At 35.1% G+C, this 13,776-nt stretch overlaps 1 long non-coding RNA gene across 2 annotated transcripts in view; it reads right to left on the reverse strand.

Moving 5' to 3' along the window:
- LOC115290514 overlaps positions 1-13,776 on the reverse strand; it is a 483,865-nt gene that overhangs the window by 407,211 nt on the left and 62,878 nt on the right. The window lies entirely within an intron of this gene.

Raw genomic sequence — 13,776 nt, forward strand, 5'->3', positions numbered from 1 at the left:
CCACTGTCACCATCACCTGAGTCAAACTCTCAGGCCTTGCTGAGGCCATCCCTGGGTAAGTTTGCTCTAAGCCCAGAAAATGGAGAACTGGTGCTATAGTTTCTTATTAATTTTAATCTCCATTCTTGAATCTGTTTTGTGGTCAGGCCACAGGATAAAAGGATGGAAACAAATGGCAACTATAACCGATGTCCATTTCCCAGCTAAGGTGGGTATACGGTGATGTTCAAATGCCAGTGTACTCAATTTACTTTTATCGTAGAACTTTTGTTTGGGAAATGCAGCTGGGAGAAAAGCACTCATGCCACAGATCTCTGCGGTGCTACCTGGGGCTTCAGACATGGACGATCTGGCTTCAAAAGGTTTACGATGACAGATGCGAGGTGAACTGCCCTGATACTGATCATCCCTATGGGAGACGGGCTATAACGGGTCTCAGGGTGGAAAATGAATAAATGGGTTTGAATGCTATTTGCTAAAGCAAGGTCACCATGGCTGAATAGCAATTTAAAATGCATAACAGTCAAACGGAGACATTTGGCCCTTGGTTGTCTGTAAATTAAGGTATTATATTTGTAAGATACTGTTTTTAATTCACAGTTTTAATATAATTGTGTTTACTCAAATGGAGTTGTTGGCCATTGTAATTTCTGAGTTTTAATCTGCTGTGTTTTTTTAAAGGCAGAACAAGCATTGATTGTCCTCATTAAAGTTTGAACAGCAGCTATAAAAGCAGCATGATGGAGCTGAGTATCAGCTTAAGAAAAAAAGATGAGAAATGATGGAAGCAGGCAATGGAACAGGAAAAATGCTTCAACTGTCACACCTGTTCCAAGCACCCTCTTGGGCTATTTACTGTGGGGTAAAAAGGCTCTGCAAAATGAGCATGTGACATGATGAGGCATGGAAAATCACCACAAAGGATTTATCCTAAATATTCCAAAGGCAGCATGAGTGAGAGCAGAGGTTCCTCGGGGTCTGCACCCAGGACAAGGATTAGTGTAAACATGTAGAAGTGTCACGGAAGTTTAGAAACCTGGGGGGGGAAAGGGAAGAAGGGAAAACAAGGGCTGCCATCTGGAAAGAACCTGCGGACTGTGAAACAAGTTTTAGTTTGAATGCTTTTTTTTTAAATCTCTTTTGAGGCATTCTTTAAAGTTTTATTTTCATTATTACCTAGTGATTTGATGTTTTTCACCTAAAAGAAAATCCCTGTATTATCAGGTGGAATCCTAACAGTTGTGGTCCATTGTGTTACTAGACAATTAGTTACATAATCAGTCAATAGTCTAGGATGAATGGAATATTCCAGCTCAAAACAACTTCGGGGTCTCGTGGACAATTAATGGCCTTTGGAAAGAAATACTACTCAAGCTTCAAATTCCAGCTGAACTCTGCATGCTATAAGGGCAGGAGAACTTAGACCAGATGAGTCCCTTTCTCAAGCACATGCCATGCTGTGTGGATCCGGCTGTGGAAGCAGTTTGCCAATCGTATCTTCAGAAACACATAGTCGGTGTTCAGCCAATAATGGATGTCAAAATAATACTTAGCTTCCCTTTGGGTGATTCAAAGGGCTCTGGCCAGAAAATAGGCATAATAACCTTTCTGGTATGTTTCTCATTAATTGCCCTTCAAACTGAGAGAGGTATTTTCAGAAGATTGTTTGCTTGTGCTGAAAGATCAGGGAGCAGCAAACAGTGTGAAAAGTACGGAGTTGGACACAATCATTATGAGTGATATACTGCATGAATAAAAATGAAAGTCCAGTCTTGGCACCAATCTGCACAGGAATCTATGAGAAGCTTCTGCATTTATATCACTTTGTTAGAGTAAATAACAGCTATGGCCTGACCCCGTGTGCAAAATGAAGATTTACATATAATGAGTTGTACACGTTTCCTCTTTGTCTTTCTACCCAATCAAACTCCCAGACCTAACTTGAGACCAAGAAGAAAAATGCCCCAAATTCCAGGATCAGAAAAGTGGGGACAGAAAATGGACAATTCTTGTGTGGACGTGAGGGATGAGTACTAAAGGAAGGGACACATCCAGAAAGGGATTTGTGTTGGCAAATATAGTTCCCAGTCCCATTTTGCCTGCATGTCCTATTTCTCTTTCATGTGAAGGAAAGTGCTGGGAGAAAACCTGTTCTAACAAAACTATCTAGTCAAGGAGAATAGATCCCTGTTTTAGAAGGGAAATACCACTTTGTATCTGGAAAGAGAGTCATGATTGATAGGCAAAGGTCTACTGAGAGAAGCATGGCGGAGACCCCTTCAGAGAGCAATGAAATGTGGGCCAGTCAGGGAGAAAACAAAAACTACCCTCTAAAAGCTGGGTTGGGACAGAGCTGAGGCCACGAGATAATGACTTAGCAAAAATCTTAAAAAAGTGTTCTTCCCAAGCTCCCCGCACAAGGGTAATTTAAAACAAGCTGTTAGTGATGATAAAAGAAGACTTTCCAGAGAATACATTTCACTGAAGCCTCCTGATTCTTTGTTCCAAGAAAATGTTTAAAGAATATTTTTCTACAGATCCCAATATTCTCCTTTCTCCTTTATGACTGGGCTCTTGTTGTTTTATACTGATGTTAATGGGTTTGGGTTTTATGGTAACTATGCTTTTCTTTATTGTAAATGACCAGAAATCCTTTTTGGGAAACAGCATGGTATAAATAATATATTTTCTTATCTACTGTCCAATCTTGGTGTTCTCCAGGATTTTCAAGCTAGAGAAAAATCAAGATTAAAAGAAATATATATTACATAAAATATGTAATTATATTTTATATTAAATATATGTGCACACACACACACACATACACACACACACACACACACACACACACACACATATATATATATATATATATATTCTCACAGGAAAAGGGTGGATTGTATGACTCCCTTTAGAAAGAACCATTAGTGGAGTGCCTGGGTGGCTCAGTTAGTTAAGGGTCTGACTTCCGCTCAGGTCATGATCTTAAGGTCAGTTAGTTCGAGCCTCATATTGGGCTCTGTGCTGACAACTAGCTCAGAGCCTGGAGCCTGCTTCAGATTCTGTGTCTCCCGCTCTCTCTCTGACCCTCCCCAGCTCTTTCTCTGACTCTCTGTGTCTCTCAAAAATGAATAAATGTAAAAAAAAAAAAAAACAACAACATTAGTTTCAAGAGTCAGTTGTTTATTTAAGATTAGAAACTGCCTCCAATGGAAGTTTCTTTTGAGGGAATACATCCAATACACCTAGTAGAAATGAAAATTGGGAAATATTTGCAATGATTCAGATCCTCAGAATGAAAATGACAAACAATAATGTAAAACTTTTAGTATCAGACCAAAAAGCAGAGATAATGAGACAAAAGCTATCTTTGTGTCATGTATGCTAAAAATTTCACTAATATGTTCCTCAGAAGTTCATGGGCTGAAACGGTTTCCTTACCATTTCCTTACATTCTATAGAAGAAACTGCACTTGACTTTGCCAAAACAAACATGACACTAAGGAAAAGAATTTTTGTAAAACTAGTGATAGGAAATAGAATAAACCTGCTATAGCACTAACTCTGTAAACTTACTGTAGACCAGGCACTAGTCACTTACTTTAACATATATTTATCTCATTAAATCTCCCAACTGCCTTATTAGAAGGGCCCTGAGAGGGTATATTGTTTGTTCTAGGCTCTGCACCTTATCAGTGGCAGAGCCAGGGGACAACCTCTGGTTACCTGATTCTAGAACTCACCTTCACCTGGAGTCACCTACAGAAATGAGTAGAAAGGGGAAAATGACAAAATGGAGAGGCATAACAGTCTTCCTTTTCTAACCAAGTTCATGAATGGAAGCATATGAAAGAAACAATGTTGAGAAGATTATGAGTGAAATATATGCAGTTATACTTCTTGGGGTACCCATCTTACTAATCAACATTAGTTGAATACCTTATGTTTTCAAGACACAATGCCAACTGTTGGAGAAGATAGATATAAGAAATTCACCTGTTTGATTTCATCTCTTTCCATGAGATCTTCCAGTGGCTCCCTGATGCTTCAAAAAAAAAAAAAAATGTGACTCCTTAGTTTGACATGAAAGCCCTTCATGATCTAGTCGCATTTATTGTCAGTGCTCTTGTAGCTTGTTCTCAAGTTATTCTGAAATGATCACCCGTCATCTCTTGTGTCTTGGTGAATTTCCATAGGCTTTTCCCTCTCTCTCCTTTTGGCCTGCCTATGAGAAATCCTTCAAAATCCAATTCAAACATATTTTTGGAGACTAGTTTGGCTAAACACAGTTCTGAGTCAGGTATCTCTCCTTTGTGTTCTCATAGCCTCTCACATTATGCGTTTTTCACTTATTTTCCTTTACCATGGAAGTTCGTGGTTTTTTTCAAGCAGGAATTATATCTTTCATTTCTTTTTTCCTGTGCTGACCTTGGCATAGGAGCTATATAAAAATATTTGAACTATTTAATGAAATAATGAATAGTTAATATATGCAACATATGTAATAGGTAGTTACCAAATTTTTAAAAGAAACAGACAATCAAGAGAAGGCAAATAAAGCAGAAGTATTTCACAAAGGAGTTGAAGCATGTTACAAAAATATTTCAACACAAAAGATGAAATATATAGTCAAGAGAATCATTACAAAGAGGAAATAATCACACCTCAGGTTGGATAAGCACACTAAGAAAGATTTCCATGCTGTATTACAAAAGAGTGAGGGGCGTCTGGGTGGCTCAGTTATTTAAGCATCCAGCTTCCGGCTTAGGCTCAGGTCATGATCTCATGGTTGCTGGGTTCAAGCCCCACAGCGGGCTCTGTGCCGACAGCTAGCTCAGAGCCTGGAGCCTACTTTGGATTCTGTGTCTCACTCTCTCTCTGACCCTCCCCTGCTCATGCTGTCTCTGTCTCTCAAAACTAAATAAAAAGCATTTAAAAATTTTAAAAAAAGAGTGAGGGGTGAGGGTCCATAAATATCATTCCTAGTGACCAACGTGTGATCTCTTACCAGATTCACAGGGGCCATAACATGAAACCACATCAGTTTCTCAGAGAAGCAGAGCTGTTCTGATTGGCAAACCTAAGGGAAATTTCTACTTTGTTTTCATGTAAAGAGGACTCTGTGATAAAGAACTCAATGTTTTCTATGCTTTCTTATACAGCCTATATTAATAAATCCATTTCACATAGCTATTTTAAATAAAGCCTTTCAATGTAGGTCAGAAACCTAGTACTAAAGCAGAATTCAGTAAAAGTAAACCTAAGAGAGGTCAAAATAATACTGTCCAACACAGTAAAATAGACCTTTGATGGTTGGACTTTATCCAAAGGCAACATTCAGGACAGCCAGAAGAGCATATGTTGCATGGCCTTCAGGAAATTTTTTCACAAATATTGTATCTCACAATGGGTATTTAATAACAACCTGACAGCAAGAATTTCAAGATTATATTATTTGGCAAGTATCTAGAGAAGAGAACTTCTGTTCTTCTGGTCAAAGCACATTCACATGCACTACAAACCGAGAAGACTAAACACAAAATAAGGATTCTAATGAAGATTTATGCCTGAATGGATCTCTGCCCAACCATTTTAAAGGAATATAACTGGTGAAGTTTTTACATTTTTTTCCTTAGAAATTAGTCCTGGGTCTACAACAGGAAATAGGGAATTGACAACTGACTAGAACAAAGCATCATCAATGTTACTTTGAAAGTTTCTGAAGGTTAGTATCATCAATAAACAACCACAACCACAATCTGACTTTTTAATTTTTTTTAATGTTTTATTTATTTTTTAGAGAGAGAGAGAGAGAGAGACAGCGTGAGCAGGGGAGGGTCAGAGAGAGAGGGAGACACAGAATCCCAAGACAGGCTCCAGGCTCTGAGCTAGCTGTCAGCACAGAGCCCAATGTGGGGCTCGAACTCACAAACCGTGAGATCATGACCTGAGCTGAAGCTGGATGCTCAACCGACTGAGCCACCCAAGTGCTCCAACAACTACAATCTTAAAGAAAAAAATGGATGTGATTTGTTTCAAGAAAGTCCACATTGTGTTCTAATGAAAACAGTCTATCTTCCTGGTATATCCTCCAAAATGAATAAGTTGCAAATTAAAATTCTATTTGGAAATTATGTTTAAAAAGAGTATCTGCAAATGAAATTATTTTTATTTTAAAGCATCTGAATTTATGTTCATTAACCACTAGGATATAGAAAGTGATGAAAGATTCTCTCTTAACACTAAGAACATCAGGGATGTACAACTCCTCTCTGGACTTTTGGGAAAAAGAGTAGTACAAATTCAATCTGATGATGAGAGTGACAGCTACAGCTTTTAGAAGCAAAACACTCATAACTTGGGGAATGTCTATACAAGGATGGTAAAAGAGACATGATGTTTATCAGAGCAGTTACAATGTCTGCTACATTTGGATTATCATTATTTCACTGATGAAAACACAGGGAATTTTCTGCCAAAACTCACATGGTTGATGAATGGCATTGAAAGGACCAGACCTCGAGTGAAGTGAAAACTTATCGGTTGCATTCTCAGGGTCTATTTCCCCAATTTAACAGAACTCTCACTTTCCCACATATATGGAGATGGGCTCTAACTGCTCAAAGAAAATCACTATATACCAATTTTCTGGAAATAATGATTGGTTCAGTATTGAACATACTGAGCTACAAAAATAGTACCCTTTTTGTACTAGGCATAATTACAGTATGGCCCCCCACGCCCTCATTCTCTGGTGTTGCTGCCAGGATTTCAAGACATGACACAAGAGTATGTAGCAATGTAATTAAGGTTACTAATCAGACGAACTTTAGGGTAGGGAAATTATCTAGGTGGACCTGGCTTAACCACATAAGTCCTTGAAAGGCAAAACCTTTTCTCAGACTGATAGAAGAAAAGAAAGTCAGAGTAGCCTGAGAAAGACATGCCATGTTGTTGCTGGCCTGAGATGGAGGAGGATGAGATGAGTTGACATCTAGCAAGGAAATGGCCATACAACCATATGGAACTGCATTCTTCTTCCAGCAAGAAGTTTGGACACCAGTTTCCACCTAGAGTTTCTAGATGAGAAATCAGTCTGGCTAAAATCTCAATTTCAACCTTGTAAATCCCAGAGCAGAGAACCCAGACATACCCCTCTGGACATCTGGTCTATAGAAATTGTGAGACAGCAAATTTGCATTACTTAATCTATTAAGTCTGTGGTAATTTGTTACACAGCAATTGAAAACTGATTAAATTTCTTCATGTAAATGAGAAAGCTACAAATGTTCCAGCAGCCACCTGTCAAACATGAGCAGACAGTGTGCCAAAAAAAAAAGCACTAACACCACAGAAGAACAAAGACGAAACAGAAGGTAGAATGTTAGTGTCTGTCTACACAACCACATCAAACCTTCCTGATACTTGCATATTTTTGGACTTTTTTAAAAAATAAAAGTCAATAAATTCCATTCGCTGCATATAGTCTTAGATTTTTTGTTGCTTATATCCAAAAATAATTCAATGTATTCACCAAGTTCTTGATTCCTAGGTTATATTAATATCTGCATGACACTGGCTAGACAATGGTGGTACTTTCCCTCAGATTTCATAGTTACCAAAAACCTCTGATTTAATACAATAACTATTAGAAACAATTGAAAAATAAATTGGAGGCAAAGATAGAGAAATAGGGTGAAATATGGAGTATTTCAGAAGAGAAATGTAAACTAAAAGAAATAAAGTTGAAATTCTAACTTTGGTAAGTAAGATATCTGAAATGCTGAATATATTGGAGGATTGAGCAGCATACAGGGTAAAACAAAAGAATAAATTTACTCAAAACCAGATCAAAAGAAGTTATTCAAACTGAAGAACCAGGAGAAGAAAACTAAAGTGCAGTATATACAGGATACACTGTCAGAGTGACATTATCAAATGATCTAGCACATGTATAATTGTAGTGCCAAAGGGATAGGGGAGTGAGACCTACCTAGAATAAATATTTGAAGAGATTAAAACTGAGAAAGTTCCAAGTTTAATAAATGAAATCAATCTATACATTCAAGAAGTTCAACAAATCCCAAAAAAGGTTAAAATTTTCAAAAATATTACTACTAGTCACATTAGAGTAAAACTATTAATAACTGAAAATTAACAGAAAAGCTTATAAGCATCCAAAGAAAAAGAATACACATTATAAGCAGGAAAACAAGAAAACAGCTTATTTAAAGAAAAAAAAAAAAGGAACACAGAAAATAATGGAACACCTTTTCCAATACTGAAAGGGTAAAGTTCCAATATTTAATTCTAAATCAATCAAAACATCTTTCAAAATTAAGGCAAAATAACGTGGAAAAACCAAAAATCTTGATATACTGCTGGTGAGAATATTACATTGCATTTTCACCTTGGAAAATAGTTTGGCAGGTTCTTAAATTTTAAGCATTAATATATTTTATGACCTACCAGTTCCGCCTTTGTATATCTAACTAGAGAAATGAAAGCATATACCTATCCAAAAATTTATACACATATTTTCATAGTAGCACTTATGATAACCAAAAAGTAGAAATAACCCAAATTTTAATCAATTGGTAAGTGATTTCAAAACTAAGTGGTACATCCATACAATGCAATAATATTAAATAATAAAGAATGAAATTCTGATGCATACTACTCATGGAAGAAATGTATAAAGCATTATATTAAGGGAGTGATTTTTACATAAAAGCCACATATTGCATGCTTGTGTTTATATTAAATGTCTAGAACAGGTAAATCTGTGGGAAGAGGAAGTAAAAGAGTGATTGTCTATAACTTGATGTGGGGATAGTGATTAGCTATAACTGGGTATGAGAGATTTTATCAAGGTGATGGGAATGTTCTAGAAGTAGACCATGGTGAAGTGCACAATTCTGAGCTTACTAACTTTAATGATCTATACAATTAGAAGGGGCAAATTTCATGTATATGCGTAAATTACAATTTGATGAAGTGTTCTTAAAAAATAAAGGGCAAATAAAGAAATCTGGAGACAAAGAAAGTTGAACAAATTCATTACCAGCCGATCTGTACTCTAAAAATACTAAGATATTTTTCAGGCTGTGGAAAAATGATAGAGAAAGGGGTCCAGAGATATATGAAAAAAATTTTAAACTTGGAAACAGTATATATGCAGTTAAATACAAAATACTGTTTTGAGAAAATACATTGAATAATTGTTGGTTATTTAAAGCAAGACTAGGAAAGATTTGAAATGTGTGTAGTAATAAAATATATCAATAATATCATGGGTAAGAGGAAAGGCTAAATTTTATTATTCCATTATACATTTTTAAAGTAAATTTATTTACTTTGAGAGGACTGAGAGGCAGAGAGAGGGAGAGAGAGAATCTCAAGCAGGCTTTGCACTGTCAGTGCAGAACTCAAAGTGGAGTTCAACCCACAAACCATGAGATCATGACCTGTGCCAAAATTAAGAGTTAGACAGTTAACCAACGGAGCGACTCAGGTATCCCACCATTATACCATTTTTACATAATTCTGGACTTACTGTAATATTTATTGACTATAAATGGGGACAAGTTAAAGATGGATAGTGTAAATTCTAGTACTACAACTAAAAGGATAACTAAAAATATCAGTAAAAAAAATACATTTGGATGCTTAAAATAAAAAAAGAAAAAATACCTGATTAATCCAAAATCAGGACGGCAAGGAAGAATAAAAGACCTAAAGAAATGGTAAATAAAAACAAAACACAAGACAACAGGCTTAAATCTAATAAAATAAAAACTACATTAAATGCAGATAAACACACCACTCAAACTAAAAGCCTGTTATATTGATATAAAAAGAGAACCAACTACCTCTACGCGCATTTTATAAATGGAAAATATAAATTGTGGATATGCAGAAGACAAAAGGATGGAAAAATTAAGCATCTATGGCTATAATATTATCAAAACAAGTTTTAAAGACAAAGAGTATTCTGAGAGAGACATAGATCATATAGATCATACTGATTAAAAATATCATTTCTTGAATACATAAAAATTTAAATATGTATGTACCTAATAACATAGGTTTAAATACACAAAAGTGTCAAAACTGAAAGCAGAAATAGATAGACTGTAAGAGCCGGAGATTTTTATCACCACTCCCTCAATAATAGATAGAACAAATAAACTTCATTAAGTTTACAAAAGATTTAAATAATCTAGTAATTTACTTGAATAAGCAAATATTTGTCTAACCTCATACCCAATAATTACTTAATACACATTCAAGTGCACATAAAATATTCACACAAAAGAGAGAGACAGACAGAGAGAGACAGAGACAGACACACCAGGTCATTAAAGCAAGAATCAGTAATTTTCAAAGGCTTTAAATCGTATAGAGTATGCTTTCTGATCTCAACAGACTAAATTTTAAATCAGTAACAAGATGATACTTGGATTTCCAGGTGTCTTGAAATTAAGTAATGAACTTCTTAATAATTAATGGGTCTAAAAAGAAACTACAATGGAAACATTTTGAACTGAATGAAAATTAAAAAAAAAAACTGGAAGTTATTAACAATGAACCTGGAAGGAAAGAACTACCAATGAATCTGTAACTCCTCCAAAGAGGAATATTGGAAGAAATGATTAACCTTGACCAAACCTTATTTGTAATCATGCTAATGGTACTGTTTACTAAAAGAAAGATACAGAGAAACTTCTTCTTAGGGGGAAAAAAGATTTTGTTAGCAGGATATATGTGATTTTCCTAAATTGCTTATTGTTAAAACAAAATCACCTGGAATTACCATTTACAGACCTATAGGGAAGGTATGTTTGTGTACATGTATGTATGTATACATGTATATACATATATGTGTGTATATATGTATGTATATCTCCTGGAATTTACTACTTACAGACATGGGGAATGGGTATATAAACACAACATAAACATGACACATATACACATAAACAAATATGTAATATATACCATACACACTGACATACATGTATGTATAGACATAGACATATTACATAAATAATATATGCACATATGTACATAACATATATAACATACATACACATTCACACAACACACACACATAGCAAAGAACTCTTACCTAGAATATTTAAAAAAATTTTAAATTCTATAAATCAGTAATGAAAAGGCAAACAATCCAAAATAATGGACAAAAGAAGTGAAGAAACATTTCACCAAAGAAGATATCCATATGGCTAAAACACATATCCAAAGAATATTAGTTATCAGAGAAATTCAAAATTTTTAAAGTTTTTATTTATTGATTTTAAGAGAGAAAGAGAGCATATGAATGAACAAGGATGAGCGAGGGAGGAGCAGAGAGAGAGGGAGAGAAAGAGAATCCCAAGCAGGCTCCCCATGGTCAGCACAGAGCCATACATGGGACTCGAACTCATAAATTGTGAGATTACGACTGTAGCCGAAATCAAGAGTAAGACACTTTAACTAAATGAGCCACCCAGACACCCTCGGAGAAATGCAAAATTTAAATCACGTTAAAATAAATACAAGATACATTCACCAAAATATCTAAAAATTTACAAGTTATTATCAAATGTTGGTGAAATGTGAAACCTGTTAGATTTTTTTCCCCAGGGTTACTGAGGTATAATTGATATATAACTTTGTATTAGTGTAAGGTGTGCAATATGATTTGATATAGGTATATATTACAAAATGATTACCACAGTAAGTTTAGTTGACATCCGTCACATCACATACTTACAAATTTCTAATAAAATTTGATGCACACCTACTTGGAAACCCACTACTAGAAAAATACATTCAGTAGAAATAAGTGTGTATGTCCACACAAGACCCTTTACAGGACTGTTCACAGTCGGTTTATTTGTAATAGTACCAATTATAAACAATCCAAATATCCATCAATAGATTTAATAAATTTACTTGTAAAATTTACTACTCATAAAAAAGAACACAATGGAGACAGTATAATTGTGCTAGGTCAAAGAAGCCAACCACAAAAGAATAATTTCTGTATGGTTCTATGTACACCAAGTTCTAGAACAGGTAGAATTAAAATTATTGTGATAGCTGTCAGAATAATGGTCACCTCTGGGAGATAACCCTGAAAAAACAGGGAGATATAGGAGTTTTTATACATGTGTAAACATAGGTTAAACTCCATCTTGTTGTACATTTAAGATTTCAGCATTTTACTATGTATCAATTAATTATGCCTTAATAAATTACATTTACTCTAAATGAAAAAAAAAAGTAGCTGATAGACCCAATCATTTGTTGAAACAAATCAATAAGTAATCCTTATCAATGTAGAAAAGATTATTAGACTTAATACTCTCTGTACAACTACCAGCTCATTTAAAAACAACTTTAAATCATTAAGATGTTGGGGGAAAAAACCTAAAACAGTCAAAATATGTCCCTGTTTTACAGGTGAGCCATCTTAAAAAACCACAACTCTGACTTTCTCTGGATTCAGTTTTCCATAAACCTTACTACTCAAAAATAAATCATAACTTCTTACAAAATAGCACATAACTAGATCTCCACTATGTCCAAATCTTAATAGGCTATGAATAAGAGCTGGGAATTTTTTTTAATGGTTTTTATTTATTTTTGAGAGACAGACAGTGTGAGCAGGGGAGGGTCAGAGACAGAAGGAGATACAGAATCCAAAGACAGGAGGGGCTGGAAAGTAAGTTAAGATGAAAGGAAAGAAATAAATTAGTTATAAATGCCAATATTTTAACAAGAAACTTAAAAATGTATTACCAACAAAGTATAAGAAGTAATCATCTACATATTTTTGATTTTTAAAATATTTTTTAAACATTTGATATTGTAAGAAGGAGCAATGTGCATTTTAGCAACCGACTCAAAGAAACTTCTCAGGTGGAATTTTATGTCAGAGCACAGTATGATATCATAAAGCAAGCAACGGCCTCAATAATATTTCTGCAACAAATGTAGTAATAATGTATTTTCCTGTAGTGTTCCCAGATAAAAGGTGAAAATATGACATTACCAAACACGCTCCCAGTAGCAATTCTACAAGGGCCTAAGATAAATATCATCCAAGAATACAGACTTTCTGATCTCAAGGTAGAATTTAGATTATCTAGAGGAGAGGAGGCCAGCATATTGATTTTACCTGCATACTGAAATAGCAAAATAGGAAGGAATTATATTCTATTTTTAGGGATGTCACCGTAAGATAGCACAGAAGAAATTATATGACAGTTACTACTTATACATGAAGAGTATTTATGCGCAAATAATCCAGTTCTGGAACTGAAAAAAAAATTCAACATAGTTACTAAAATAAATAGGACACACTGTGCTTCCATACCTTTAGCAAAAGTACATATTGTTTTTGGATTGCTGAGGTTCCTTGAATTGTCTTCAAACCACCAAGTTGGTGTGACTGTCTAGAAAATGTGATGATTGCAAATTTCGTATTTTGAAATATGAAATGAATGTTAGTCTCAGTCCTTTGACCAGAGATTCTGCCTTTACAATGATCAGCCACGTTCGGTTGATAGTAGAATCTGCGTTTTCTGGATCCATAGGTTATATGTTATCTCTTTAACAGATCGCCTATAATTTCAGATGACATTTTCTTATGTTCCTTTTCAAAATACGCAAGTGGAAGCTGCTACACTTTACTGGCAGAACATCTTGAGAATCTAGTTATGTTTTCTGGCACCGTGAGTGCGAAACTTGTGAGCTCTGTGACTCTCA

The sequence above is a fragment of the Suricata suricatta genome, chromosome 4, assembly GCF_006229205.1.
Source record: "Suricata suricatta isolate VVHF042 chromosome 4, meerkat_22Aug2017_6uvM2_HiC, whole genome shotgun sequence".
NCBI classification, from domain to species: Eukaryota; Metazoa; Chordata; class Mammalia; order Carnivora; family Herpestidae; genus Suricata; species Suricata suricatta.